This window comes from Taudactylus pleione, unplaced genomic scaffold (genome assembly GCF_031769625.1).
Source record: "Taudactylus pleione unplaced genomic scaffold, aTauple2 ptg000085l, whole genome shotgun sequence".
Lineage (NCBI taxonomy): Eukaryota > Metazoa > Chordata > Amphibia > Anura > Myobatrachidae > Taudactylus > Taudactylus pleione.
This window is the reverse complement of record NW_028284487.1, coordinates 10369231-10396632: the sequence shown is the minus strand read 5'-3', so window position 1 is coordinate 10396632 and position 27402 is coordinate 10369231. Positions and strand designations below refer to the sequence as shown.

General features: G+C 35.7%; 9 non-coding genes across 9 annotated transcripts; all 9 read right to left on the bottom strand.

Moving 5' to 3' along the window:
* Positions 1-4530: 4530 nt before the first annotated feature.
* TRNAI-AAU (transfer RNA isoleucine (anticodon AAU)) lies at positions 4531-4604 on the bottom strand. Its single transcript has one exon. It is a non-coding gene; the product is annotated as a tRNA-Ile (tRNA).
* Positions 4605-5412: 808 nt separating this feature from the next.
* On the bottom strand, positions 5413-5486 carry TRNAI-AAU (transfer RNA isoleucine (anticodon AAU)). Its single transcript has one exon. It is a non-coding gene; the product is annotated as a tRNA-Ile (tRNA).
* Positions 5487-6294: 808 nt separating this feature from the next.
* On the bottom strand, positions 6295-6368 carry TRNAT-AGU (transfer RNA threonine (anticodon AGU)). Its single transcript has one exon. It is a non-coding gene; the product is annotated as a tRNA-Thr (tRNA).
* A 3454-nt stretch (positions 6369-9822) lies between these two features.
* Positions 9823-9896, bottom strand: TRNAI-AAU (transfer RNA isoleucine (anticodon AAU)). The gene has a single exon. It is a non-coding gene; the product is annotated as a tRNA-Ile (tRNA).
* Positions 9897-11586: 1690 nt separating this feature from the next.
* TRNAI-AAU (transfer RNA isoleucine (anticodon AAU)) lies at positions 11587-11660 on the bottom strand. The gene has a single exon. It is a non-coding gene; the product is annotated as a tRNA-Ile (tRNA).
* Positions 11661-15114: 3454 nt separating this feature from the next.
* Positions 15115-15188, bottom strand: TRNAI-AAU (transfer RNA isoleucine (anticodon AAU)). The gene has a single exon. It is a non-coding gene; the product is annotated as a tRNA-Ile (tRNA).
* Positions 15189-15996: 808 nt separating this feature from the next.
* Positions 15997-16070, bottom strand: TRNAI-AAU (transfer RNA isoleucine (anticodon AAU)). Its single transcript has one exon. It is a non-coding gene; the product is annotated as a tRNA-Ile (tRNA).
* Positions 16071-18641: 2571 nt separating this feature from the next.
* TRNAI-AAU (transfer RNA isoleucine (anticodon AAU)) lies at positions 18642-18715 on the bottom strand. Its single transcript has one exon. It is a non-coding gene; the product is annotated as a tRNA-Ile (tRNA).
* A 7863-nt stretch (positions 18716-26578) lies between these two features.
* TRNAI-AAU (transfer RNA isoleucine (anticodon AAU)) lies at positions 26579-26652 on the bottom strand. Its single transcript has one exon. It is a non-coding gene; the product is annotated as a tRNA-Ile (tRNA).
* Positions 26653-27402: the final 750 nt, after the last annotated feature.

Below are 27402 nucleotides of genomic sequence, written 5' to 3'. Positions count from 1 at the left end.
CTCTAGCAAGTTTCAAGGGCTGCTAACTGTAGCCAATGCATTCATCCCAGACTTCATGCACTTTGCCGCTGGATAAAATCCCTTCTTGGCATTTCTTGTAGGACAACAAGAAAAAGCACATGGCCCGTATGGGGATCGAACACATGACCTTGGCATTATTAGCACCACGCTCTAACCAACTGAGCTAACCGGCCAAACATAAAAGCATCAGCAAACACAAAAATGCCAAATGTACCTAAAACAGGAGAACATTCAGTATTTCAAAGATCAGCAATATTGAGTAGAGGAAGACTCTCTAATAATGGGTTCCATGGTGTAATGGTGAGCCCTTTGAACTTTGAATCCAGTAATCTGATTTCAAATCTTGGTGGGACCTAACTTTGTTCAATTTCCTTAAAGTTGAATTTTAGGATAGCTTATCTATATTTAAACTTTGTATAAATCCCATCATCTTCAGTGGTTTCTTTACTCCAAACTAATTTTGAAACTGTTTCAAATCAGTTTTCAACTGGAGAGATGTTTGTCAAACATTTGGAAATAGGAAAAGTTGCAATAAGAATGCAGTGATCCATCACTTGTGCTATGGTTTTAAGATATTCTGGTTTTAAGAATTTTCTTCTTCAGTGTGCACTAATGAGAGTAAAGGTCTGTTCTTCTTCTCTTCTTAAAACTTAGTCCCCCATAGTAGATTCAATCACCAAATAAATGTCCTGATTGATTAACTTGCCTTAGCATTTCTTAGATTTGTCATATTGCTATATTTGAGAAAAAGTTTTCTATGTATGCCGTATAGAGAAATGCTGCATCAGCCAAAGGATGACATTTTTGTTTATTCCTAACATGGATTTAAAAATTCTCTGTTTTGTATGTGTCTATGATGTTCTCTAGCAAGTTTCAAGGGCTGCTAACTGTAGCCAATGCATTCATCCCAGACTTCATGCACTTTGCCGCTGGATAAAATCCCTTCTTGGCATTTATTGTAGGACAACAAGAAAAAGCACATGGCCCGTATGGGGTTCGAACAAATGACCTTGGCGTTATTAGCACCACGCTCTAACCAACTGAGCTAACCAGCCAAACATAAAAGCATCAGCAAACTCAAAAATGCCAATTGTACCTAAAACAGGAGAACATTCAGTATTTCAAAGATCAGCAATATTGAGTAGAGGAAGACTCTCTAATAATGGGTTCCATGGTGTAATGGTGAGCCCTTTGAACTTTGAATCCAGTAATCTGATTTCAAATCTTGGTGGGACCTAACTTTGTTCAATTTCCTTAAAGTTTAATTTTAGGATAGCTTATCTATATTTAAACTTTGTATAAATCCCATCATCTTCAGTGGTTTCTTTACTCCAAACTAATTTTGAAACTGTTTCAAATCAGTTTTCAACTGGAGAGATGTTTGTCAAACATTTGAAAATAGGAAAAGTTGCAATAAGAATGCAGTGATCCATCACTTGTGCTATGGTTTTAAGATATTCTGGTTTTAAGAATTTTCTTCTTCAGTGTGCACTAATGAGAGTAAAGGTCTGTTCTTCTTCTCTTCTTAAAACTTAGTCCCCCATAGTAGATTCAATCACCAAATAAATGTCCTGATTGATTAATTTGCCTTAGCATTTCTTAGATTTGCCATATTGCTATATTTGAGAAAAAGTTTTCTATGTATGCCATATAGAGAAATGCTGCATTAGCCAAAGGATGACATTTTTGTTTATTCCTAACATGGATTTAAAAATTCTCTGTTTTGTATGTGTCTATGATGTTCTCTAGCAAGTTTCAAGGGCTGCTAACTGTAGCCAATGCATTCATCCCAGACTTCATGCACTTTGCCGCTGGATAAAATCCCTTCTTGGCATTTCTTGTAGGACAACAAGAAAAAGCACATGGCCCGCATGGGGATCGAACACATGACCTTGGCGTTATTAGCACCACACTCTAACCAACTGAGCTAACCGGCCAAACATAAAAGCATCAGCAAACACAAAAATGCCAAATGTACCTAAAACAGGAGAACATTCAGTATTTCAAAAATCAGCAATATTGAGTAGAGGAAGACTCTCTAATAATGGGTTCCATGGTGTAATGGTGAGCCCTTTAAACTTTGAATCCAGTAATCTGATTTCAAATCTTGGTGGGACCTAACTTTGTTCAATTTCCTTAAGGTTGAATTTTAGGATAGCTTATCTATATTTAAACTTTGTATAAATCCCATCATCTTCAGTGGTTTCTTTACTCCAAACTAATTTTGAAACTGTTTCAAATCAGTTTTCAACTGGAGAGATGTTTGTCAAACATTTGAAAATAGGAAAAGTTGCAATAAGAATGCAGTGATCCATCACTTGTGCTATGGTTTTAAGATATTCTGGTTTTAAGAATTTTCTTCTTCAGTGTGCACTAATGAGAGTAAAGGTCTGTTCTTCTTCTCTTCTTAAAACTTAGTCCCCCATAGTAGATTCAATCACCAAATAAATGTCCTGATTGATTAATTTGCCTTAGCATTTCTTAGATTTGCCATATTGCTATATTTGAGAAAAAGTTTTCTATGTATGCCATATAGAGAAATGCTGCATCAGCCAAAGGATGACATTTTTGTTTATTCCTAACATGGATTTAAAAATTCTCTGTTTTGTATGTGTCTATGATGTTCTCTAGCAAGTTTCAAGGGCTGCTAACTGTAGCCAATGCATTCATCCCAGACTTCATGCACTTTGCCGCTGGATAAAATCCCTTCTTGGCATTTCTTGTAGGACAACAAGAAAAAGCACATGGCCCGTATGGGGATCAAACACATGACCTTGGCGTTATTAGCACCACGCTCTAACCAACTGAGCTAACCGGCCAAACATAAAAGCATCAGCAAACACAAAAATGCCAAATGTACCTAAAACAGGAGAACATTCAGTATTTCAAAGATCAGCAATATTGAGTAGAGGAAGACTCTCTAATAATGGGTTCCATGGTGTAATGGTGAGCCCTTTGAACTTTGAATCCAGTAATCTGATTTCAAATCTTGGTGGGACCTAACTTTGTTCAATTTCCTTAAAGTTGAATTTTAGGATAGCTTATCTATATTTAAACTTTGTATAAATCCCATCATCTTCAGTGGTTTCTTTACTCCAAACTAATTTTGAAACTGTTTCAAATCAGTTTTCAACTGGAGAGATGTTTGTCAAACATTTGGAAATAGGAAAAGTTGCAATAAGAATGCAGTGATCCATCACTTGTGCTATGGTTTTAAGATATTCTGGTTTTAAGAATTTTCTTCTTCAGTGTGCACTAATGAGAGTAAAGGTCTGTTCTTCTTCTCTTCTTAAAACTTAGTCCCCCATAGTAGATTCAATCACCAAATAAATGTCCTGATTGATTAATTTGCCTTAGCATTTCTTAGATTTGCCATATTGCTATATTTGAGAAAAAGTTTTCTATGTATGCCATATAGAGAAATGCTGCATCAGCCAAAGGATGACATTTTTGTTTATTCCTAACATGGATTTAAAAATTCTCTGTTTTGTATGTGTCTATGATGTTCTCTAGCAAGTTTCAAGGGCTGCTAACTGTAGCCAATGCATTCATCCCAGACTTCATGCACTTTGCCGCTGGATAAAATCCCTTCTTGGCATTTATTGTAGGACAACAAGAAAAAGCACATGGCCCGTATGGGGTTCGAACAAATGACCTTGGCGTTATTAGCACCACGCTCTAACCAACTGAGCTAACCAGCCAAACATAAAAGCATCAGCAAACACAAAAATGCCAAATGTACCTAAAACAGGAGAACATTCAGTATTTCAAAGATCAGCAATATTGAGTAGAGGAAGACTCTCTAATAATGGGTTCCATGGTGTAATGGTGAGCCCTTTGAACTTTGAATCCAGTAATCTGATTTCAAATCTTGGTGGGACCTAACTTTGTTCAATTTCCTTAAAGTTGAATTTTAGGATAGCTTATCTATATTTAAACTTTGTATAAATCCCATCATCTTCAGTGGTTTCTTTACTCCAAACTAATTTTGAAACTGTTTCAAATCAGTTTTCAACTGGAGAGATGTTTGTCAAACATTTGAAAATAGGAAAAGTTGCAATAAGAATGCAGTGATCCATCACTTGTGCTATGGTTTTAAGATATTCTGGTTTTAAGAATTTTCTTCTTCAGTGTGCACTAATGAGAGTAAAGGTCTGTTCTTCTTCTCTTCTTAAAACTTAGTCCCCCATAGTAGATTCAATCACCAAATAAATGTCCTGATTGATTAATTAGCCTTAGCATTTCTTAGATTTGCCATATTGCTATATTTGAGAAAAAGTTTTCTATGTATGCCATATAGAGAAATGCTGCATCAGCCAAAGGATGACATTTTTGTTTATTCCTAACATGGATTTAAAAATTCTCTGTTTTGTATGTGTCTATGATGTTCTCTAGCAAGTTTCAAGGGCTGCTAACTGTAGCCAATGCATTCATCCCAGACTTCATGCACTTTGCCGCTGGATAAAATCCCTTCTTGGCATTTCTTGTAGGACAACAAGAAAAAGCACATGGCCCGTATGGGGATCGAACACATGACCTTGGCGTTATTAGCACCACGCTCTAACCAACTGAGCTAACCGGCCAAACATAAAAGCATCAGCAAACACAAAAATGCCAAATGTACCTAAAACAGGAGAACATTCAGTATTTCAAAGATCAGCAATATTGAGTAGAGGAAGACTCTCTAATAATGGGTTCCATGGTGTAATGGTGAGCCCTTTGAACTTTGAATCCAGTAATCTGATTTCAAATCTTGGTGGGACCTAACTTTGTTCAATTTCCTTAAAGTTGAATTTTAGGATAGCTTATCTATATTTAAACTTTGTATAAATCCCATCATCTTCAGTGGTTTCTTTACTCCAAACTAATTTTGAAACTGTTTCAAATCAGTTTTCAACTGGAGAGATGTTTGTCAAACATTTGGAAATAGGAAAAGTTGCAATAAGAATGCAGTGATCCATCACTTGTGCTATGGTTTTAAGATATTCTGGTTTTAAGAATATTCTTCTTCAGTGTGCACTAATGAGAGTAAAGGTCTGTTCTTCTTCTCTTCTTAAAACTTAGTCCCCCATAGTAGATTCAATCACCAAATAAATGTCCTGATTGATTAATTTGCCTTAGCATTTCTTAGATTTGCCATATTGCTATATTTGAGAAAAAGTTTTCTATGTATGCCATATAGAGAAATGCTGCATCAGCCAAAGGATGACATTTTTGTTTATTCCTAACATGGATTTAAAAATTCTCTGTTTTGTATGTGTCTATGATGTTCTCTAGCAAGTTTCAAGGGCTGCTAACTGTAGCCAATGCATTCATCCCACACTTCATGCACATTGCCGCTGGATAAAATCCCTTCTTGGCATTTCTTGTAGGACAACAAGAAAAAGCACATGGCCCGTATGGGGATCGAACACATGACCTTGGCGTTATTAGCACCACGCTCTAACCAACTGAGCTAACCGGCCAAACATAAAAGCATCAGCAAACACAAAAATGCCAAATGTACCTAAAACAGAAGAACATTCAGTATTTCAAAGATCAGCAATATTGAGTAGAGGAAGATTCTCTAATAATGGGTTCCATGGTGTAATGGTAAGCACTTTGGACTTTGAATCTAGTAATCTGATTTCAAATCTTGGTGGGACCTAACTTTGTTCAATTTCCTTAAAGTTGAATTTTAGGATAGCTTATCTATATTTAAACTTTGTATAAATCCCATCATCTTCAGTGGTTTTTTTACTCCAAACTAATTTTGAAGCTGTTTCAAATCAGTTTTCAACTGGAGAGATGTTTGTCAAACATTTGAAAATAGGAAAAGTTGCAATAAGAATGCAGTGATCCATCACTTGTGCTATGGTTTTAAGATATTCTGGTTTTAAGAATTTTCTTCTTCAGTGTGCACTAATGAGAGTAAAGGTCTGTTCTTCTTCTCTTCTTAAAACTTAGTCCCCCGTAGTAGATTCAATCACCAAATAAATGTCCTGATTGATTAATTATCCTTAGCATTTCTTAGATTTGCCATATTGCTATATTTGAGAAAAAGTTTTCTATGTATGCCATATAGAGAAATGCTGCATCAGCCAAAGCATGACATTTTTGTTTATTCCTAACATGGATTTAAAAATTCTCTGTTTTGTATGTGTCTATGATGTTCTCTAGCAAGTTTCAAGGGCTGCTTACTGTAGCCAATGCATTCATCCCACACTTCATGCACTTTGCCGCTGGATAAAATCCCTTCTTGGCATTTCTTGTAGGACAACAAGAAAAAGCACATGGCCCGTATGGGGATCGAACACATGACCTTGGCGTTACTAGCACCACGCTCTAACCAACTGAGCTAACCGGCCAAACATAAAAGCATCAGCAAACACAAAAATGCCAAATGTACCTAAAACAGGAGAACATTCAGTATTTCAAAGATCAGCAATATTGAGTAGAGGAAGACTCTCTAATAATGGGTTCCATGGTGTAATGGTGAGCCCTTTGAACTTTGAATCCAGTAATCTGATTTCAAATCTTGGTGGGACCTAACTTTGTTCAATTTCCTTAAAGTTGAATTTTAGGATAGCTTATCTATATTTAAACTTTGTATAAATCCCATCATCTTCAGTGGTTTCTTTACTCCAAACTAATTTTGAAACTGTTTCAAATCAGTTTTCAACTGGAGAGATGTTTGTCAAACATTTGAAAATAGGAAAAGTTGCAATAAGAATGCAGTGATCCATCACTTGTGCTATGGTTTTAAGATATTCTGGTTTTAAGAATTTTCTTCTTCAGTGTGCACTAATGAGAGTAAAGGTCTGTTCTTCTTCTCTTCTTAAAACTTAGTCCCCCATAGTAGATTCAATCACCAAATAAATGTCCTGATTGATTAATTTGCCTTAGCATTTCTTAGATTTGCCATATTGCTATATTTGAGAAAAAGTTTTCTATGTATGCCATATAGAGAAATGCTGCATCAGCCAAAGGATGACATTTTTGTTTATTCCTAACATGGATTTAAAAATTCTCTGTTTTGTATGTGTCTATGATGTTCTCTAGCAAGTTTCAAGGGCTGCTAACTGTAGCCAATGCATTCATCCCACACTTCATGCACATTGCCGCTGGATAAAATCCCTTCTTGGCATTTCTTGTAGGACAACAAGAAAAAGCACATGGCCCGTATGGGGATCGAACACAAGACCTTGGCGTTATTAGCACCACGCTCTAACCAACTGAGCTAACTGGCCAAACATAAAAGCATCAGCAAACACAAAAATGCCAAATGTACCTAAAACAGAAGAACATTCAGTATTTCAAAGATCAGCAATATTGAGTAGAGGAAGACTCTCTAATAATGGGTTCCATGGTGTAATGGTGAGCCCTTTGAACTTTGAATCCAGTAATCTGATTTCAAATCTTGGTGGGACCTAACTTTGTTCAATTTCCTTAAAGTTGAATTTTAGGATAGCTTATCTATATTTAAACTTTGTATAAATCCCATCATCTTCAGTGGTTTTTTTACTCCAAACTAATTTTGAATCTGTTTCAAATCAGTTTTCAACTGGAGAGATGTTTGTCAAACATTTCAAAATAGGAAAAGTTGCAATAAGAATGCAGTGATCCATCACTTGTGCTATGGTTTTAAGATATTCTGGTTTTAAGAATTTTCTTCTTCAGTGTGCACTAATGAGAGTAAAGGTCTGTTCTTCTTCTCTTCTTAAAACTTAGTCCCCCATAGTAGATTCAATCACCAAATAAATGTCCTGATTGATTAATTAGCCTTAGCATTTCTTAGATTTGCCATATTGCTATATTTGAGAAAAAGTTTTCTATGTATGCCATATAGAGAAATGCTGCATCAGCCAAAGGATGACATTTTTGTTTATTCCTAACATGGATTTAAAAATTCTCTGTTTTGTATGTGTCTATGATGTTCTCTAGCAAGTTTCAAGGGCTGCTTACTGTAGCCAATGCATTCATCCCACACTTCATGCACTTTGCCGCTGGATAAAATCCCTTCTTGGCATTTCTTGTAGTACAACAAGAAAAAGCACATGGCCCGTATGGGGATAGAACACATGACCTTGGCGTTATTAGCACCACGCTCTAACCAACTGAGCTAACCAGCCAAACATAAAAGCATCAGCAAACACAAAAATGCCAAATGTACCTAAAACAGGAGAACATTCAGTATTTCAAAGATCAGCAATATTGAGTAGAGGAAGACTCTCTAATAATGGGTTCCATGGTGTAATGGTGAGCCCTTTGAACTTTGAATCCAGTAATCTGATTTCAAATCTTGGTGGGACCTAACTTTGTTCAATTTCCTTAAAGTTGAATTTTAGGATAGCTTATCTATATTTAAACTTTGTATAAATCCCATCATCTTCAGTGGTTTCTTTACTCCAAACTAATTTTGAAACTGTTTCAAATCAGTTTTCAACTGGAGAGATGTTTGTCAAACATTTGAAAATAGGAAAAGTTGCAATAAGAATGCAGTGATCCATCACTTGTGCTATGGTTTTAAGATATTCTGGTTTTAAGAATTTTCTTCTTCAGTGTGCACTAATGAGAGTAAAGGTCTGTTCTTCTTCTCTTCTTAAAACTTAGTCCCCCATAGTAGATTCAATCACCAAATAAATGTCCTGATTGATTAATTTGCCTTAGCATTTCTTAGATTTGCCATATTGCTATATTTGAGAAAAAGTTTTCTATGTATGCCATATAGAGAAATGCTGCATCAGCCAAAGGATGACATTTTTGTTTATTCCTAACATGGATTTAAAAATTCTCTGTTTTGTATGTGTCTATGATGTTCTCTAGCAAGTTTCAAGGGCTGCTAACTGTAGCCAATGCATTCATCCCACACTTCATGCACATTGCCGCTGGATAAAATCCCTTCTTGGCATTTCTTGTAGGACAACAAGAAAAAGCACATGGCCCGTATGGGGATCGAACACAAGACCTTGGCGTTATTAGCACCACGCTCTAACCAACTGAGCTAACCGGCCAAACATAAAAGCATCAGCAAACACAAAAATGCCAAATGTACCTAAAACAGAAGAACATTCAGTATTTCAAAGATCAGCAATATTGAGTAGAGGAAGATTCTCTAATAATGGGTTCCATGGTGTAATGGTAAGCACTTTGGACTTTGAATCTAGTAATCTGATTTCAAATCTTGGTGGGACCTAACTTTGTTCAATTTCCTTAAAGTTGAATTTTAGGATAGCTTATCTATATTTAAACTTTGTATAAATCCCATCATCTTCAGTGGTTTTTTTACTCCAAACTAATTTTGAAGCTGTTTCAAATCAGTTTTCAACTGGAGAGATGTTTGTCAAACATTTGAAAATAGGAAAAGTTGCAATAAGAATGCAGTGATCCATCACTTGTGCTATGGTTTTAAGATATTCTGGTTTTAAGAATTTTCTTCTTCAGTGTGCACTAATGAGAGTAAAGGTCTGTTCTTCTTCTCTTCTTAAAACTTAGTCCCCCATAGTAGATTCAATCACCAAATAAATGTCCTGATTGATTAATTTGCCTTAGCATTTCTTAGATTTGCCATATTGCTATATTTGAGAAAAAGTTTTCTATGTATGCCATATAGAGAAATGCTGCATCAGCCAAAGGATGACATTTTTGTTTATTCCTAACATGGATTTAAAAATTCTCTGTTTTGTATGTGTCTATGATGTTCTCTAGCAAGTTTCAAGGGCTGCTAACTGTAGCCAATGCATTCATCCCACACTTCATGCACATTGCCGCTGGATAAAATCCCTTCTTGGCATTTCTTGTAGGACAACAAGAAAAAGCACATGGCCCGTATGGGGATCGAACACATGACCTTGGCGTTATTAGCACCACGCTCTAACCAACTGAGCTAACCGGCCAAACATAAAAGCATCAGCAAACACAAAAATGCCAAATGTACCTAAAACAGGAGAACATTCAGTATTTCAAAGATCAGCAATATTGAGTAGAGGAAGACTCTCTAATAATGGGTTCCATGGTGTAATGGTAAGCACTTTGGACTTTGAATCTAGTAATCTGATTTCAAATCTTGGTGGGACCTAACTTTGTTCAATTTCCTTAAAGTTGAATTTTAGGATAGCTTATCTATATTTAAACTTTGTATAAATCCCATCATCTTCAGTGGTTTTTTTACTCCAAACTAATTTTGAAGCTGTTTCAAATCAGTTTTCAACTGGAGAGATGTTTGTCAAACATTTGAAAATAGGAAAAGTTGCAATAAGAATGCAGTGATCCATCACTTGTGCTATGGTTTTAAGATATTCTGGTTTTAAGAATTTTCTTCTTCAGTGTGCACTAATGAGAGTAAAGGTCTGTTCTTCTTCTCTTCTTAAAACTTAGTCCCCCATAGTAGATTCAATCACCAAATAAATGTCCTGATTGATTAATTTGCCTTAGCATTTCTTAGATTTGCCATATTGCTATATTTGAGAAAAAGTTTTCTATGTATGCCATATAGAGAAATGCTGCATCAGCCAAAGGATGACATTTTTGTTTATTCCTAACATGGATTGAAAAATTCTCTGTTTTGTATGTGTCTATGATGTTCTCTAGCAAGTTTCAAGGGCTGCTAACTGTAGCCAATGCATTCATCCCACACTTCATGCACTTTGCCGCTGGATAAAATCCCTTCTTGGCATTTCTTGTAGGACAACAAGAAAAAGCACATGGCCCGTATGGGGATCAAACACATGACCTTGGCGTTATTAGCACCACGCTCTAACCAACTGAGCTAACCGGCCAAACGTAAAAGCATCAGCAAACACAAAAATGCCAAATGTACCTAAAACAGGAGAACATTCAGTATTTCAAAGATCAGCAATATTGAGTAGAGGAAGATTCTCTAATAATGGGTTCCATGGTGTAATGGTGAGCCCTTTGAACTTTGAATCCAGTAATCTGATTTCAAATCTTGGTGGGACCTAACTTTGTTCAATTTCCTTAAAGTTGAATTTTAGGATAGCTTATCTATATTTAAACTTTGTATAAATCCCATCATCTTCAGTGGTTTCTTTACTCCAAACTAATTTTGAAACTGTTTCAAATCAGTTTTCAACTGGAGAGATGTTTGTCAAACATTTGGAAATAGGAAAAGTTGCAATAAGAATGCAGTGATCCATCACTTGTGCTATGGTTTTAAGATATTCTGGTTTTAAGAATTTTCTTCTTCAGTGTGCACTAATGAGAGTAAAGGTCTGTTCTTCTTCTCTTCTTAAAACTTAGTCCCCCATAGTAGATTCAATCACCAAATAAATGTCCTGATTGATTAATTTGCCTTAGCATTTCTTAGATTTGCCATATTGCTATATTTGAGAAAAAGTTTTCTATGTATGCCATATAGAGAAATGCTGCATCAGCCAAAGGATGACATTTTTGTTTATTCCTAACATGGATTTAAAAATTCTCTGTTTTGTATGTGTCTATGATGTTCTCTAGCAAGTTTCAAGGGCTGCTAACTGTAGCCAATGCATTCATCCCACACTTCATGCACATTGCCGCTGGATAAAATCCCTTCTCGGCATTTCTTGTAGGACAACAAGAAAAAGCACATGGCCCATATGGGGATCGAACACATGACCTTGGCGTTATTAGCACCACGCTCTAACCAACTGAGCTAACCAGCCAAACATAAAAGCATCAGCAAACACAAAAATGCCAAATGTACCTAAAACAGGAGAACATTCAGTATTTCAAAGATCAGCAATATTGAGTAGAGGAAGATATTCTAATAATGGGTTCCATGGTGTAATGGTAAGCACTTTGGACTTTGAATCCAGTAATCTGATTTCAAATCTTGGTGGGACCTAACTTTGTTCAATTTCCTTAAAGTTGAATTTTAGGATAGCTTATCTATATTTAAACTTTGTATAAATCCCATCATCTTCAGTGGTTTTTTTACTCCAAACTAATTTTGAAGCTGTTTCAAATCAGTTTTCAACTGGAGAGATGTTTGTCAAACATTTGAAAATAGGAAAAGTTGCAATAAGAATGCAGTGATCCATCACTTGTGCTATGGTTTTAAGATATTCTGGTTTTAAGAATTTTCTTCTTCAGTGTGCACTAATGAGAGTAAAGGTCTGTTCTTCTTCTCTTCTTAAAACTTAGTCCCCCATAGTAGATTCAATCACCAAAGAAATGTCCTGATTGATTAATTTGCCATAGCATTTCTTAGATTTGCCATATTGCTATATTTGAGAAAAAGTTTTCTATGTATGCCATATAGAGAAATGCTGCATCAGCCAAAGGATGACATTTTTCTTTATTCCTAACATGGATTTAAAAATTCTCTGTTTTGTATGTGTCTATGATGTTCTCTAGCAAGTTTCAAGGGCTGCTAACTGTAGCCAATGCATTCATCCCACACTTCATGCACTTTGCCGCTGGATAAAATCCCTTCTTGGCATTTCTTGTAGGACAACAAGAAAAAGCACATGGCCCGTATGGGGATCGAACACATGACCTTGGTGTTATTAGCACCACGCTCTAACCAACTGAGCTAACCGGCCAAACATAAAAGCATCAGCAAACACAAAAATGCCAAATGTACCTAAAACAGGAGAACATTCAGTATTTCAAAGATCAGCAATATTGAGTAGAGGAAGACTCTCTAATAATGGGTTCCATGGTGTAATGGTGAGCCCTTTGAACTTTGAATCCAGTAATCTGATTTCAAATCTTGGTGGGACCTAACTTTGTTCAATTTCCTTAAAGTTGAATTTTAGGATAGCTTATCTATATTTAAACTTTGTATAAATCCCATCATCTTCAGTGGTTTTTTTACTCCAAACTAATTTTGAAGCTGTTTCAAATCAGTTTTCAACTGGAGAGATGTTTGTCAAACATTTGAAAATAGGAAAAGTTGCAATAAGAATGCAGTGATCCATCACTTGTGCTATGGTTTTAAGATATTCTGGTTTTAAGAATTTTCTTCTTCAGTGTGCACTAATGAGAGTAAAGGTCTGTTCTTCTTCTCTTCTTAAAACTTAGTCCCCCATAGTAGATTCAATCACCAAAGAAATGTCCTGATTGATTAATTTGCCATAGCATTTCTTAGATTTGCCATATTGCTATATTTGAGAAAAAGTTTTCTATGTATGCCATATAGAGAAATGCTGCATCAGCCAAAGGATGACATTTTTCTTTATTCCTAACATGGATTTAAAAATTCTCTGTTTTGTATGTGTCTATGATGTTCTCTAGCAAGTTTCAAGGGCTGCTAACTGTAGCCAATGCATTCATCTCACACTTCATGCACTTTGCCGCTGGATAAAATCCCTTCTTGGCATTTCTTGTAGGACAACAAGAAAAAGCACATGGCCCGTATGGGGATCGAACACATGACCTTGGTGTTATTAGCACCACGCTCTAACCAACTGAGCTAACCGGCCAAACATAAAAGCATCAGCAAACACAAAAATGCCAAATGTACCTAAAACAGGAGAACATTCAGTATTTCAAAGATCAGCAATATTGAGTAGAGGAAGACTCTCTAATAATGGGTTCCATGGTGTAATGGTGAGCCCTTTGAACTTTGAATCCAGTAATCTGATTTCAAATCTTGGTGGGACCTAACTTTGTTCAATTTCCTTAAAGTTGAATTTTAGGATAGCTTATCTATATTTAAACTTTGTATAAATCCCATCATCTTCAGTGGTTTCTTTACTCCAAACTAATTTTGAAACTGTTTCAAATCAGTTTTCAACTGGAGAGATGTTTGTCAAACATTTGAAAATAGGAAAAGTTGCAATAAGAATGCAGTGATCCATCACTTGTGCTATGGTTTTAAGATATTCTGGTTTTAAGAATTTTCTTCTTCAGTGTGCACTAATGAGAGTAAAGGTCTGTTCTTCTTCTCTTCTTAAAACTTAGTCCCCCATAGTAGATTCAATCACCAAATAAATGTCCTGATTGATTAATTTGCCTTAGCATTTCTTAGATTTGCCATATTGCTATATTTGAGAAAAAGTTTTCTATGTATGCCATATAGAGAAATGCTGCATCAGCCAAAGGATGACATTTTTGTTTATTCCTAACATGGATTTAAAAATTCTCTGTATTGTATGTGTCTATGATGTTCTCTAGCAAGTTTCAAGGGCTGCTAACTGTAGCCAATGCATTCATCCCACACTTCATGCACATTGCCGCTGGATAAAATCCATTCTTGGCATTTCTTGTAGGATAACAAGAAAAAGCACATGGCCCGTATGGGGATCGAACACATGACCTTGGCGTTATTAGCACCCCGCTCTAACCAACTGAGCTAACCGGCCAAACATAAAAGCATCAGCAAACACAAAAATGCCAAATGTACCTAAAACAGAAGAACATTCAGTATTTCAAAGATCAGCAATATTGAGTAGAGGAAGACTCTCTAATAATGGGTTCCATGGTGTAATGGTAAGCACTTTGGACTTTGAATCTAGTAATCTGATTTCAAATCTTGGTGGGACCTAACTTTGTTCAATTTCCTTAAAGTTGAATTTTAGGATAGCTTATCTATATTTAAACTTTGTATAAATCCCATCATCTTCAGTGGTTTTTTTACTCCAAACTAATTTTGAAGCTGTTTCAAATCAGTTTTCAACTGGAGAGATGTTTGTCAAACATTTGAAAATAGGAAAAGTTGCAATAAGAATGCAGTGATCCATCACTTGTGCTATGGTTTTAAGATATTCTGGTTTTAAGAATTTTCTTCTTCAGTGTGCACTAATGAGAGTAAAGGTCTGTTCTTCTTCTCTTCTTAAAACTTAGTCCCCCATAGTAGATTCAATCACCAAATAAATGTCCTGATTGATTAATTTGCCTTAGCATTTCTTAGATTTGCCATATTGCTATATTTGAGAAAAAGTTTTCTATGTATGCCATATAGAGAAATGCTGCATCAGCCAAAGGATAACATTTTTGTTTATTCCTAACATGGATTTAAAAATTCTCTGTTTTGTATGTGTCTATGATGTTCTCTAGCAAGTTTCAAAGGCTGCTAACTGTAGCCAATGCATTCATCCCACACTTCATGCACATTGCCGCTGGATAAAATCCCTTCTTGGCATTTCTTGTAGGACAACAAGAAAAAGCACATGGCCCGTATGGGGATCGAACACATGACCTTGGCGTTATTAGCACCACGCTCTAACCAACTGAGCTAACCGGCCAAACATAAAAGCATCAGCAAACATAAAAATGCCAAATGAACCTAAAACAGGAGAACATTCAGTATTTCAAAGATCAGCAATATTGAGAAGAGGAAGATTCTCTAATAATGGGTTCCATGGTGTAATGGTGAGCCCTTTGAACTTTGAATCCAGTAATCTGATTTCAAATCTTGGTGGGACCTAACTTTGTTCAATTTCCTTAAAGTTGAATTTTAGGATAGCTTATCTATATTTAAACTTTGTATAAATCCCATCATCTTCAGTGGTTTCTTTACTCCAAACTAATTTTGAAACTGTTTCAAATCAGTTTTCAACTGGAGAGATGTTTGTCAAACATTTGGAAATAGGAAAAGTTGCAATAAGAATGCAGTGATCCATCACTTGTGCTATGGTTTTAAGATATTCTGGTTTTAAGAATTTTCTTCTTCAGTGTGCACTAATGAGAGTAAAGGTCTGTTCTTCTTCTCTTCTTAAAACTTAGTCCCCCATAGTAGATTCAATCACCAAATAAATGTCCTGATTGATTAATTTGCCTTAGCATTTCTTAGATTTGCCATATTGCTATATTTGAGAAAAAGTTTTCTATGTATGCCATATAGAGAAATGCTGCATCAGCCAAAGGATGACATTTTTGTTTATTCCTAACATGGATTTAAAAATTCTCTGTCTTGTATGTGTCTATGATGTTCTCTAGCAAGTTTCAAGGGCTGCTAACTGTAGCCAATGCATTCATCCCACACTTCATGCACATTGCCGCTGGATAAAATCCCTTCTCGGCATTTCTTGTAGGACAACAAGAAAAAGCACATGGCCCGTATGGGGATCGAACACATGACCTTGGCGTTATTAGCACCACGCTCTAACCAACTGAGCTAACCGGCCAAACATAAAAGCATCAGCAAACACAAAAATGCCAAATGTACCTAAAACAGGAGAACATTCAGTATTTCAAAGATCAGCAATATTGAGTAGAGGAAGATTCTCTAATAATGGGTTCCATGGTGTAATGGTATGCACTTTGGACTTTGAATCCAGTAATCTGATTTCAAATCTTGGTGGGACCTAACTTTGTTCAATTTCCTTAAAGTTGAATTTTAGGATAGCTTATCTATATTTAAACTTTGTATAAATCCCATCATCTTCAGTGGTTTTTTTACTCCAAACTAATTTTGAAGCTGTTTCAAATCAGTTTTCAACTGGAGAGATGTTTGTCAAACATTTGAAAATAGGAAAAGTTGCAATAAGAATGCAGTGATCCATCACTTGTGCTATGGTTTTAAGATATTCTGGTTTTAAGAATTTTCTTCTTCAGTGTGCACTAATGAGAGTAAAGGTCTGTTCTTCTTCTCTTCTTAAAACTTAGTCCCCCATAGTAGATTCAATCACCAAATAAATGTCCTGATTGATTAATTATCCTTAGCATTTCTTAGATTTGCCATATTGCTATATTTGAGAAAAAGTTTTCTATGTATGCCATATAGAGAAATGCTGCATCAGCCAAAGGATGACATTTTTGTTTATTCCTAACATGGATTTAAAAATTCTCTGTTTTGTATGTGTCTATGATGTTCTCTAGCAAGTTTCAAGGGCTGCTAACTGTAGCCAATGCATTCATCCCACACTTCATGCACATTGCCGCTGGATAAAATCCCTTCTCGGCATTTCTTGTAGGACAACAAGAAAAAGCACATGGCCCGTATGGGGAGCGAACACATGACCTTGGCGTTATTAGCACCACGCTCTAACCAACTGAGCTAACCGGCCAAACATAAAAGCATCAGCAAACACAAAAATGCCAAATGTACCTAAAACAGGAGAACATTCAGTATTTCAAAGATCAGCAATATTGAGTAGAGGAAGATTCTCTAATAATGGGTTCCATGGTGTAATGGTAAGCACTTTGGACTTTGAATCCAGTAATCTGATTTCAAATCTTGGTGGGACCTAACTTTGTTCAATTTCCTTAAAGTTGAATTTTAGGATAGCTTATCTATATTTAAACTTTGTATAAATCCCATCATCTTCAGTGGTTTTTTTACTCCAAACTAATTTTGAAGCTGTTTCAAATCAGTTTTCAACTGGAGAGATGTTTGTCAAACATTTGAAAATAGGAAAAGTTGCAATAAGAATGCAGTGATCCATCACTTGTGCTATGGTTTTAAGATATTCTGGTTTTAAGAATTTTCTTCTTCAGTGTGCACTAATGAGAGTAAAGGTCTGTTCTTCTTCTCTTCTTAAAACTTAGTCCCCCATAGTAGATTCAATCACCAAAGAAATGTCCTGATTGATTAATTTGCCATAGCATTTCTTAGATTTGCCATATTGCTATATTTGAGAAAAAGTTTTCTATGTATGCCATATAGAGAAATGCTGCATCAGCCAAAGGATGACATTTTTCTTTATTCCTAACATGGATTTAAAAATTCTCTGTTTTGTATGTGTCTATGATGTTCTCTAGCAAGTTTCAAGGGCTGCTAACTGTAGCCAATGCATTCATCCCACACTTCATGCACTTTGCCGCTGGATAAAATCCCTTCTTGGCATTTCTTGTAGGACAACAAGAAAAAGCACATGGCCCGTATGGGGTCGAACACATGACCTTGGTGTTATTAGCACCACGCTCTAACCAACTGAGCTAACCGGCCAAACATAAAAGCATCAGCAAACACAAAAATGCCAAATGTACCTAAAACAGGAGAACATTCAGTATTTCAAAGATCAGCAATATTGAGTAGAGGAAGACTCTCTAATAATGGGTTCCATGGTGTAATGGTGAGCCCTTTGAACTTTGAATCCAGTAATCTGATTTCAAATCTTGGTGGGACCTAACTTTGTTCAATTTCCTTAAAGTTGAATTTTAGGATAGCTTATCTATATTTAAACTTTGTATAAATCCCATCATCTTCAGTGGTTTCTTTACTCCAAACTAATTTTGAAACTGTTTCAAATCAGTTTTCAACTGGAGAGATGTTTGTCAAACATTTGGAAATAGGAAAAGTTGCAATAAGAATGCAGTGATCCATCACTTGTGCTATGGTTTTAAGATATTCTGGTTTTAAGAATTTTCTTCTTCAGTGTGCACTAATGAGAGTAAAGGTCTGTTCTTCTTCTCTTCTTAAAACTTAGTCCCCCATAGTAGATTCAATCACCAAATAAATGTCCTGATTGATTAATTTGCCTTAGCATTTCTTAGATTTGCCATATTGCTATATTTGAGAAAAAGTTTTCTATGTATGCCATATAGAGAAATGCTGCATCAGCCAAAGGATGACATTTTTGTTTATTCCTAACATGGATTTAAAAATTCTCTGTTTTGTATGTGTCTATGATGTTCTCTAGCAAGTTTCAAGGGCTGCTAACTGTAGCCAATGCATTCATCCCACACTTCATGCACATTGCCGCTGGATAAAATCCCTTCTCGGCATTTCTTGTAGGACAACAAGAAAAAGCACATGGCCCGTATGGGGATCGAACACATGACCTTGGCGTTATTAGCACCACGCTCTAACCAACTGAGCTAACCGGCCAAACATAAAAGCATCAGCAAACACAAAAATGCCAAATGTACCTAAAACAGGAGAACATTCAGTATTTCAAAGATCAGCAATATTGAGTAGAGGAAGATTCTCTAATAATGGGTTCCATGGTGTAATGGTAAGCACTTTGGACTTTGAATCCAGTAATCTGATTTCAAATCTTGGTGGGACCTAACTTTGTTCAATTTCCTTAAAGTTGAATTTTAGGATAGCTTATCTATATTTAAACTTTGTATAAATCCCATCATCTTCAGTGGTTTTTTTACTCCAAACTAATTTTGAAGCTGTTTCAAATCAGTTTTCAACTGGAGAGATGTTTGTCAAACATTTGAAAATAGGAAAAGTTGCAATAAGAATGCAGTGATCCATCACTTGTGCTATGGTTTTAAGATATTCTGGTTTTAAGAATTTTCTTCTTCAGTGTGCACTAATGAGAGTAAAGGTCTGTTCTTCTTCTCTTCTTAAAACTTAGTCCCCCATAGTAGATTCAATCACCAAATAAATGTCCTGATTGATTAATTATCCTTAGCATTTCTTAGATTTGCCATATTGCTATATTTGAGAAAAAGTTTTCTATGTATGCCATATAGAGAAATGCTGCATCAGCCAAAGGATGACATTTTTGTTTATTCCTAACATGGATTTAAAAATTCTCTGTTTTGTATGTGTCTATGATGTTCTCTTGCAAGTTTCAAGGGCTGATAACTGTAGCCAATGCATTCATCCCACACTTCATGCACTTTGCCGCTGGATAAAATCCCTTCTTGGCATTTCTTGTAGGACAACAAGAAAAAGCACATGGCCTGTATGGGGATCGAACAAATGACCATGGCGTTATTAGCACCATGCTCTAACCAACTGAGCTAACCGGCCAAACATAAAAGCATCAGCAAACACAAAAATGCCAAATGTACCTAAAACAGGAGAACATTCAGTATTTCAAAGATCAGCAATATTGAGTAGAGGAAGATTCTCTAATAATGGGTTCCATGGTGTAATGGTAAGCACTTTGGACTTTGAATCCAGTAATCTGATTTCAAATCTTGGTGGGACCTAACTTTGTTCAATTTCCTTAAAGTTGAATTTTAGGATAGCTTATCTATATTTAAACTTTGTATAAATCCCATCATCTTCAGTGGTTTTTTTACTCCAAACTAATTTTGAAGCTGTTTCAAATCAGTTTTCAACTGGAGAGATGTTTGTCAAACATTTGAAAATAGGAAAAGTTGCAATAAGAATGCAGTGATCCATCACTTGTGCTATGGTTTTAAGATATTCTGGTTTTAAGAATTTTCTTCTTCAGTGTGCACTAATGAGAGTAAAGGTCTGTTCTTCTTCTCTTCTTAAAACTTAGTCCCCCATAGTAGATTCAATCACCAAATAAATGTCCTGATTGATTAATTATCCTTAGCATTTCTTAGATTTGCCATATTGCTATATTTGAGAAAAAGTTTTCTATGTATGCCATATAGAGAAATGCTGCATCAGCCAAAGGATGACATTTTTGTTTATTCCTAACATGGATTTAAAAATTCTCTGTTTTGTATGTGTCTATGATGTTCTCTAGCAAGTTTCAAGGGCTGCTAACTGTAGCCAATGCATTCATCCCACACTTCATGCACTTTGCCGCTGGATAAAATCCCTTCTTGGCATTTCTTGTAGGACAACAAGAAAAAGCACATGGCCCATATGGGGATCGAACACATGACCTTGGTGTTATTAGCACCACGCTCTAACCAACTGAGCTAACCGGCCAAACATAAAAGCATCAGCAAACACAAAAATGCCAAATGTACCTAAAACAGGAGAACATTCAGTATTTCAAAGATCAGCAATATTGAGTAGAGGAAGACTCTCTAATAATGGGTTCCATGGTGTAATGGTGAGCCCTTTGAACTTTGAATCCAGTAATCTGATTTCAAATCTTGGTGGGACCTAACTTTGTTCAATTTCCTTAAAGTTGAATTTTAGGATAGCTTATCTATATTTAAACTTTGTATAAATCCCATCATCTTCAGTGGTTTCTTTACTCCAAACTAATTTTGAAACTGTTTCAAATCAGTTTTCAACTGGAGAGATGTTTGTCAAACATTTGAAAATAGGAAAAGTTGCAATAAGAATGCAGTGATCCATCACTTGTGCTATGGTTTTAAGATATTCTGGTTTTAAGAATTTTCTTCTTCAGTGTGCACTAATGAGAGTAAAGGTCTGTTCTTCTTCTCTTCTTAAAACTTAGTCCCCCATAGTAGATTCAATCACCAAATAAATGTCCTGATTGATTAATTATCCTTAGCATTTCTTAGATTTGCCATATTGCTATATTTGAGAAAAAGTTTTCTATGTATGCCATATAGAGAAATGCTGCATCAGCCAAAGGATGACATTTTTGTTTATTCCTAACATGGATTTAAAAATTCTCTGTTTTGTATGTGTCTATGATGTTCTCTAGCAAGTTTCAAGGGCTGCTAACTGTAGCCAATGCATTCATCCCACACTTCATGCACATTGCCGCTGGATAAAATCCCTTCTCGGCATTTCTTGTAGGACAACAAGAAAAAGCACATGGCCCGTATGGGGAGCGAACACATGACCTTGGCGTTATTAGCACCACGCTCTAACCAACTGAGCTAACCGGCCAAACATAAAAGCATCAGCAAACACAAAAATGCCAAATGTACCTAAAACAGGAGAACATTCAGTATTTCAAAGATCAGCAATATTGAGTAGAGGAAGATTCTCTAATAATGGGTTCCATGGTGTAATGGTAAGCACTTTGGACTTTGAATCCAGTAATCTGATTTCAAATCTTGGTGGGACCTAACTTTGTTCAATTTCCTTAAAGTTGAATTTTAGGATAGCTTATCTATATTTAAACTTTGTATAAATCCCATCATCTTCAGTGGTTTTTTTACTCCAAACTAATTTTGAAGCTGTTTCAAATCAGTTTTCAACTGGAGAGATGTTTGTCAAACATTTGAAAATAGGAAAAGTTGCAATAAGAATGCAGTGATCCATCACTTGTGCTATGGTTTTAAGATATTCTGGTTTTAAGAATTTTCTTCTTCAGTGTGCACTAATGAGAGTAAAGGTCTGTTCTTCTTCTCTTCTTAAAACTTAGTCCCCCATAGTAGATTCAATCACCAAAGAAATGTCCTGATTGATTAATTTGCCATAGCATTTCTTAGATTTGCCATATTGCTATATTTGAGAAAAAGTTTTCTATGTATGCCATATAGAGAAATGCTGCATCAGCCAAAGGATGACATTTTTCTTTATTCCTAACATGGATTTAAAAATTCTCTGTTTTGTATGTGTCTATGATGTTCTCTAGCAAGTTTCAAGGGCTGCTAACTGTAGCCAATGCATTCATCCCACACTTCATGCACTTTGCCGCTGGATAAAATCCCTTCTTGGCATTTCTTGTAGGACAACAAGAAAAAGCACATGGCCCGTATGGGGTCGAACACATGACCTTGGTGTTATTAGCACCACGCTCTAACCAACTGAGCTAACCGGCCAAACATAAAAGCATCAGCAAACACAAAAATGCCAAATGTACCTAAAACAGGAGAACATTCAGTATTTCAAAGATCAGCAATATTGAGTAGAGGAAGACTCTCTAATAATGGGTTCCATGGTGTAATGGTGAGCCCTTTGAACTTTGAATCCAGTAATCTGATTTCAAATCTTGGTGGGACCTAACTTTGTTCAATTTCCTTAAAGTTGAATTTTAGGATAGCTTATCTATATTTAAACTTTGTATAAATCCCATCATCTTCAGTGGTTTCTTTACTCCAAACTAATTTTGAAACTGTTTCAAATCAGTTTTCAACTGGAGAGATGTTTGTCAAACATTTGAAAATAGGAAAAGTTGCAATAAGAATGCAGTGATCCATCACTTGTGCTATGGTTTTAAGATATTCTGGTTTTAAGAATTTTCTTCTTCAGTGTGCACTAATGAGAGTAAAGGTCTGTTCTTCTTCTCTTCTTAAAACTTAGTCCCCCATAGTAGATTCAATCACCAAATAAATGTCCTGATTGATTAATTATCCTTAGCATTTCTTAGATTTGCCATATTGCTATATTTGAGAAAAAGTTTTCTATGTATGCCATATAGAGAAATGCTGCATCAGCCAAAGGATGACATTTTTGTTTATTCCTAACATGGATTTAAAAATTCTCTGTTTTGTATGTGTCTATGATGTTCTCTAGCAAGTTTCAAGGGCTGCTTACTGTAGCCAATGCATTCATCCCACACTTCATGCACTTTGCCGCTGGATAAAATCCCTTCTTGGCATTTCTTGTAGGACAACAAGAAAAAGCACATGGCCCGTATGGGGAACGAACACATGACCTTGGCGTTATTAGCACCATGCTCTAACCAACTGAGCTAACTGGCCAAACATAAAAGCATCAGCAAACACAAAAATGCCAAATGTACCTAAAACAGGAGAACATTCAGTATGTCAAAGATCAGCAATATTGAGTAGAGGAAGATTCTCTAATAATGGGTTCCATGGTGTAATGGTAAGCACTTTGGACTTTGAATCCAGTAATCTGATTTCAAATCTTGGTGGGACCTAACTTTGTTCAATTTCCTTAAAGTTGAATTTTAGGATAGCTTATCTATATTTAAACTTTGTATAAATCCCATCATCTTCAGTGGTTTCTTTACTCCAAACTAATTTTGAAACTGTTTCAAGTCAGTTTTCAACTGGAGAGATGTTTGTCAAACATTTGAAAATAGGAAAAGTTGCAATAAGAATGCAGTGATCCATCACTTGTGCTATGGTTTTAAGATATTCTAGTTTTAAGAATTTTCTTCTTCAGTGTGCACTAATGAGAGTAAAGGTCTGTTCTTCTTCTCTTCTTAAAACTTAGTCCCCCATAGTAGATTCAATCACCAAATAAATGTCCTGATTGATTAATTTGCCTTAGCATTTCTTAGATTTGCCATATTGCTATATTTGAGAAAAAGTTTTCTATGTATGCCATATAGAGAAATGCTGCATCAGCCAAAGGATGACATTTTTGTTTATTCCTAACATGGATTTAAAAATTCTCTGTTTTGTATGTGTCTATGATGTTCTCTAGCAAGTTTCAAGGGCTGCTAACTGTAGCCAATGCATTCATCCCACACTTCATGCACTTTGCCGCTGGATAAAATCCCTTCTTGGCATTTCTTGTAGGACAACATGAAAAAGCACATGGCCCATATGGGGATCGAACACATGACCTTGGTGTTATTAGCACCACACTCTAACCAACTGAGCTAACCGGCCAAACATAAAAGCATCAACAAACACAAAAATGCCAAATGTACCTAAAACAGGAGAACATTCAGTATTTCAAAGATCAGCAATATTGAGTAGAGGAAGACTCTCTAATAATGGGTTCCATGGTGTAATGGTGAGCCCTTTGAACTTTTAATCCATTAATCTGATTTCAAATCTTGGTGGGACCTAACTTTGTTCAATTTCCTTAAAGTTGAATTTTAGGATAGCTTATCTATATTTAAACTTTGTATAAATACCATCATCTACAGTGGTTTCTTTACTCCAAACTAATTTCGAAACTGTTTCAAATCAGTTTTCAACTGGAGAGATGTTTGTCAAACATTTGAAAATAGGAAAAGTTGCAATAAGAATGCAGTGATCCATCACTTGTGCTATGGTTTTAAGATATTCTGGTTTTAAGAATTTTCTTCTTCAGTGTGCACTAATGAGAGTAAAGGTCTGTTCTTCTTCTCTTCTTAAAACTTAGTCCCCCATAGTAGATTCAATCACCAAATAAATGTCCTGATTGATTAATTAGCCTTAGCATTTCTTAGATTTGCCATATTGCTATATTTGAGAAAAAGTTTTCTATGTATGCCATATAGAGAAATGCTGCATCAGCCAAAGGATGACATTTTTGTTTATTCCTAACATGGATTTAAAAATTCTCTGTTTTGTATGTGTCTATGATGTTCTCTAGCAAGTTTCAAGGGCTGCTAACTGTAGCCAATGCATTCATCCCACACTTCATGCACTTTGCCGCTGGATAAAATCCCTTCTTGGCATTTCTTGCAGGACAACAAGAAAAAGCACATGGCCCGTATGGGGATCGAACACATGACCTTGGTGTTATTAGCACCACGCTCTAACCAACTGAGCTAACCGGCCAAACAAAAAAGCATCAGCAAACACAAAAATGCCAAATGTACCTAAAACAAGAGAAGATTCAGAATTTCAAAGATCAGCAATATTGAGTAGAGGAAGATTCTCTAATAATGGGTTCCATGGTGTAATGGTAAGCACTTTGGACTTTGAATCTAGTAATCTGATTTCAAATCTTGGTGGGACCTAACTTTGTTCAATTTCCTTAAAGTTGAACTTTAGGATAGCTTATCTATATTTAAACTTTGTATAAATCCCATCATCTTCAGTGGTTTTTTTACTCCAAACTAATTTTGAAGCTGTTTCAAATCAGTTTTCAACTGGAGAGATGTTTGTCAAACATTTGAAAATAGGAAAAGTTGCAATAAGAATGCAGTGATCCATCACTTGTGCTATGGTTTTAAGATATTCTGGTTTTAAGAATTTTCTTCTTCAGTGTGCACTAATGAGAGTAAAGGTCTGTTCTTCTTCTCTTCTTAAAACTTAGTCCCCCATAGTAGATTCAATCACCAAATAAATGTCCTGATTGATTAATTTGCCTTAGCATTTCTTAGATTTGCCATATTGCTATATTTGAGAAAAAGTTTTCTATGTATGCCATATAGAGAAATGCTGCATCAGCCAAAGGATGACATTTTTGTTTATTCCTAACATGGATTTAAAAATTCTCTGTTTTGTATGTGTCTATGATGTTCTCTATCAAGTTTCAAGGGCTGCTAACTGTAGCCAATGCATTCATCCCACACTTCATGCACTTTGCCGCTGGATAAAATCCCTTCTTGGCATTTCTTGTAGGACAACAAGAAAAAGCACATGGCCCGTATGGGGATCGAACACATGACTTTGGTGTTATTAGCACCACGCTCTAACCAACTGAGCTAACCGGCCAAACATAAAAGCATCAGCAAACACAAAAATGCCAAATGTACCTAAAACAAGAGAAGATTCAGAATTTCAAAGATCAGCAATATTGAGTAGAGGAAGATTCTCTAATAATGGGTTCCATGGTGTAATGGTAAGCACTTTGGACTTTGAATCTAGTAATCTGATTTCAAATCTTGGTGGGACCTAACTTTGTTCAATTTCCTTAAAGTTGAATTTTAGGATAGCTTATCTATATTTAAACTTTGTATAAATCCCATCATCTTCAGTGGTTTTTTTACTCCAAACTAATTTTGAAGCTGTTTCAAATCAGTTTTCAACTGGAGAGATGTTTGTCAAACATTTGAAAATAGGAAAAGTTGCAATAAGAATGCAGTGATCCATCACTTGTGCTATGGTTTTAAGATATTCTGGTTTTAAGAATTTTCTTCTTCAGTGTGCACTAATGAGAGTAAAGGTCTGTTCTTCTTCTCTTCTTAAAACTTAGTCCCCCATAGTAGATTCAATCACCAAATAAATGTCCTGATTGATTAATTTGCCTTAGCATTTCTTAGATTTGCCATATTGCTATATTTGAGAAAAAGTTTTCTATGTATGCCATATAGAGAAATGCTGCATCAGCCAAAGGATAACATTTTTGTTTATTCCTAACATGGATTTAAAAATTCTCTGTTTTGTATGTGTCTATGATGTTCTCTAGCAAGTTTCAAGGGCTGCTAACTGTAGCCAATGCATTCATCCCACACTTCATGCACATTGCCGCTGGATAAAATCCCTTCTTGGCATTTCTTGTAGGACAACAAGAAAAAGCACATGGCCCGTATGGGGATCGAACACATGACCTTGGCGTTATTAGCACCACGCTCTAACCAACTGAGCTAACCGGCCAAACATAAAAGCATCAGCAAACACAAAAATGCCAAATGTACCTAAAACAGGAGAACATTCAGTATTTCAAAGATCAGCAATATTGAGTAGAGGAAGACTCTCTAATAATGGGTTCCATGGTGTAATGGTAAGCACTTTGGACTTTGAATCTAGTAATCTGATTTCAAATCTTGGTGGGACCTAACTTTGTTCAATTTCCTTAAAGTTGAATTTTAGGATAGCTTATCTATATTTAAACTTTGTATAAATCCCATCATCTTCAGTGGTTTTTTTACTCCAAACTAATTTTGAAGCTGTTTCAAATCAGTTTTCAACTGGAGAGATGTTTGTCAAACATTTGAAAATAGGAAAAGTTGCAATAAGAATGCAGTGATCCATCACTTGTGCTATGGTTTTAAGATATTCTGGTTTTAAGAATTTTCTTCTTCAGTGTGCACTAATGAGAGTAAAGGTCTGTTCTTCTTCTCTTCTTAAAACTTAGTCCCCCATAGTAGATTCAATCACCAAATAAATGTCCTGATTGATTAATTTGCCTTAGCATTTCTTAGATTTGCCATATTGCTATATTTGAGAAAAAGTTTTCTATGTATGCCATATAGAGAAATGCTGCATCAGCCAAAGGATGACATTTTTGTTTATTCCTAACATGGATTTAAAAATTCTCTGTTTTGTATGTGTCTATGATGTTCTCTAGCAAGTTTCAAGGGCTGCTAACTGTAGCCAATGCATTCATCCCACACTTCATGCACT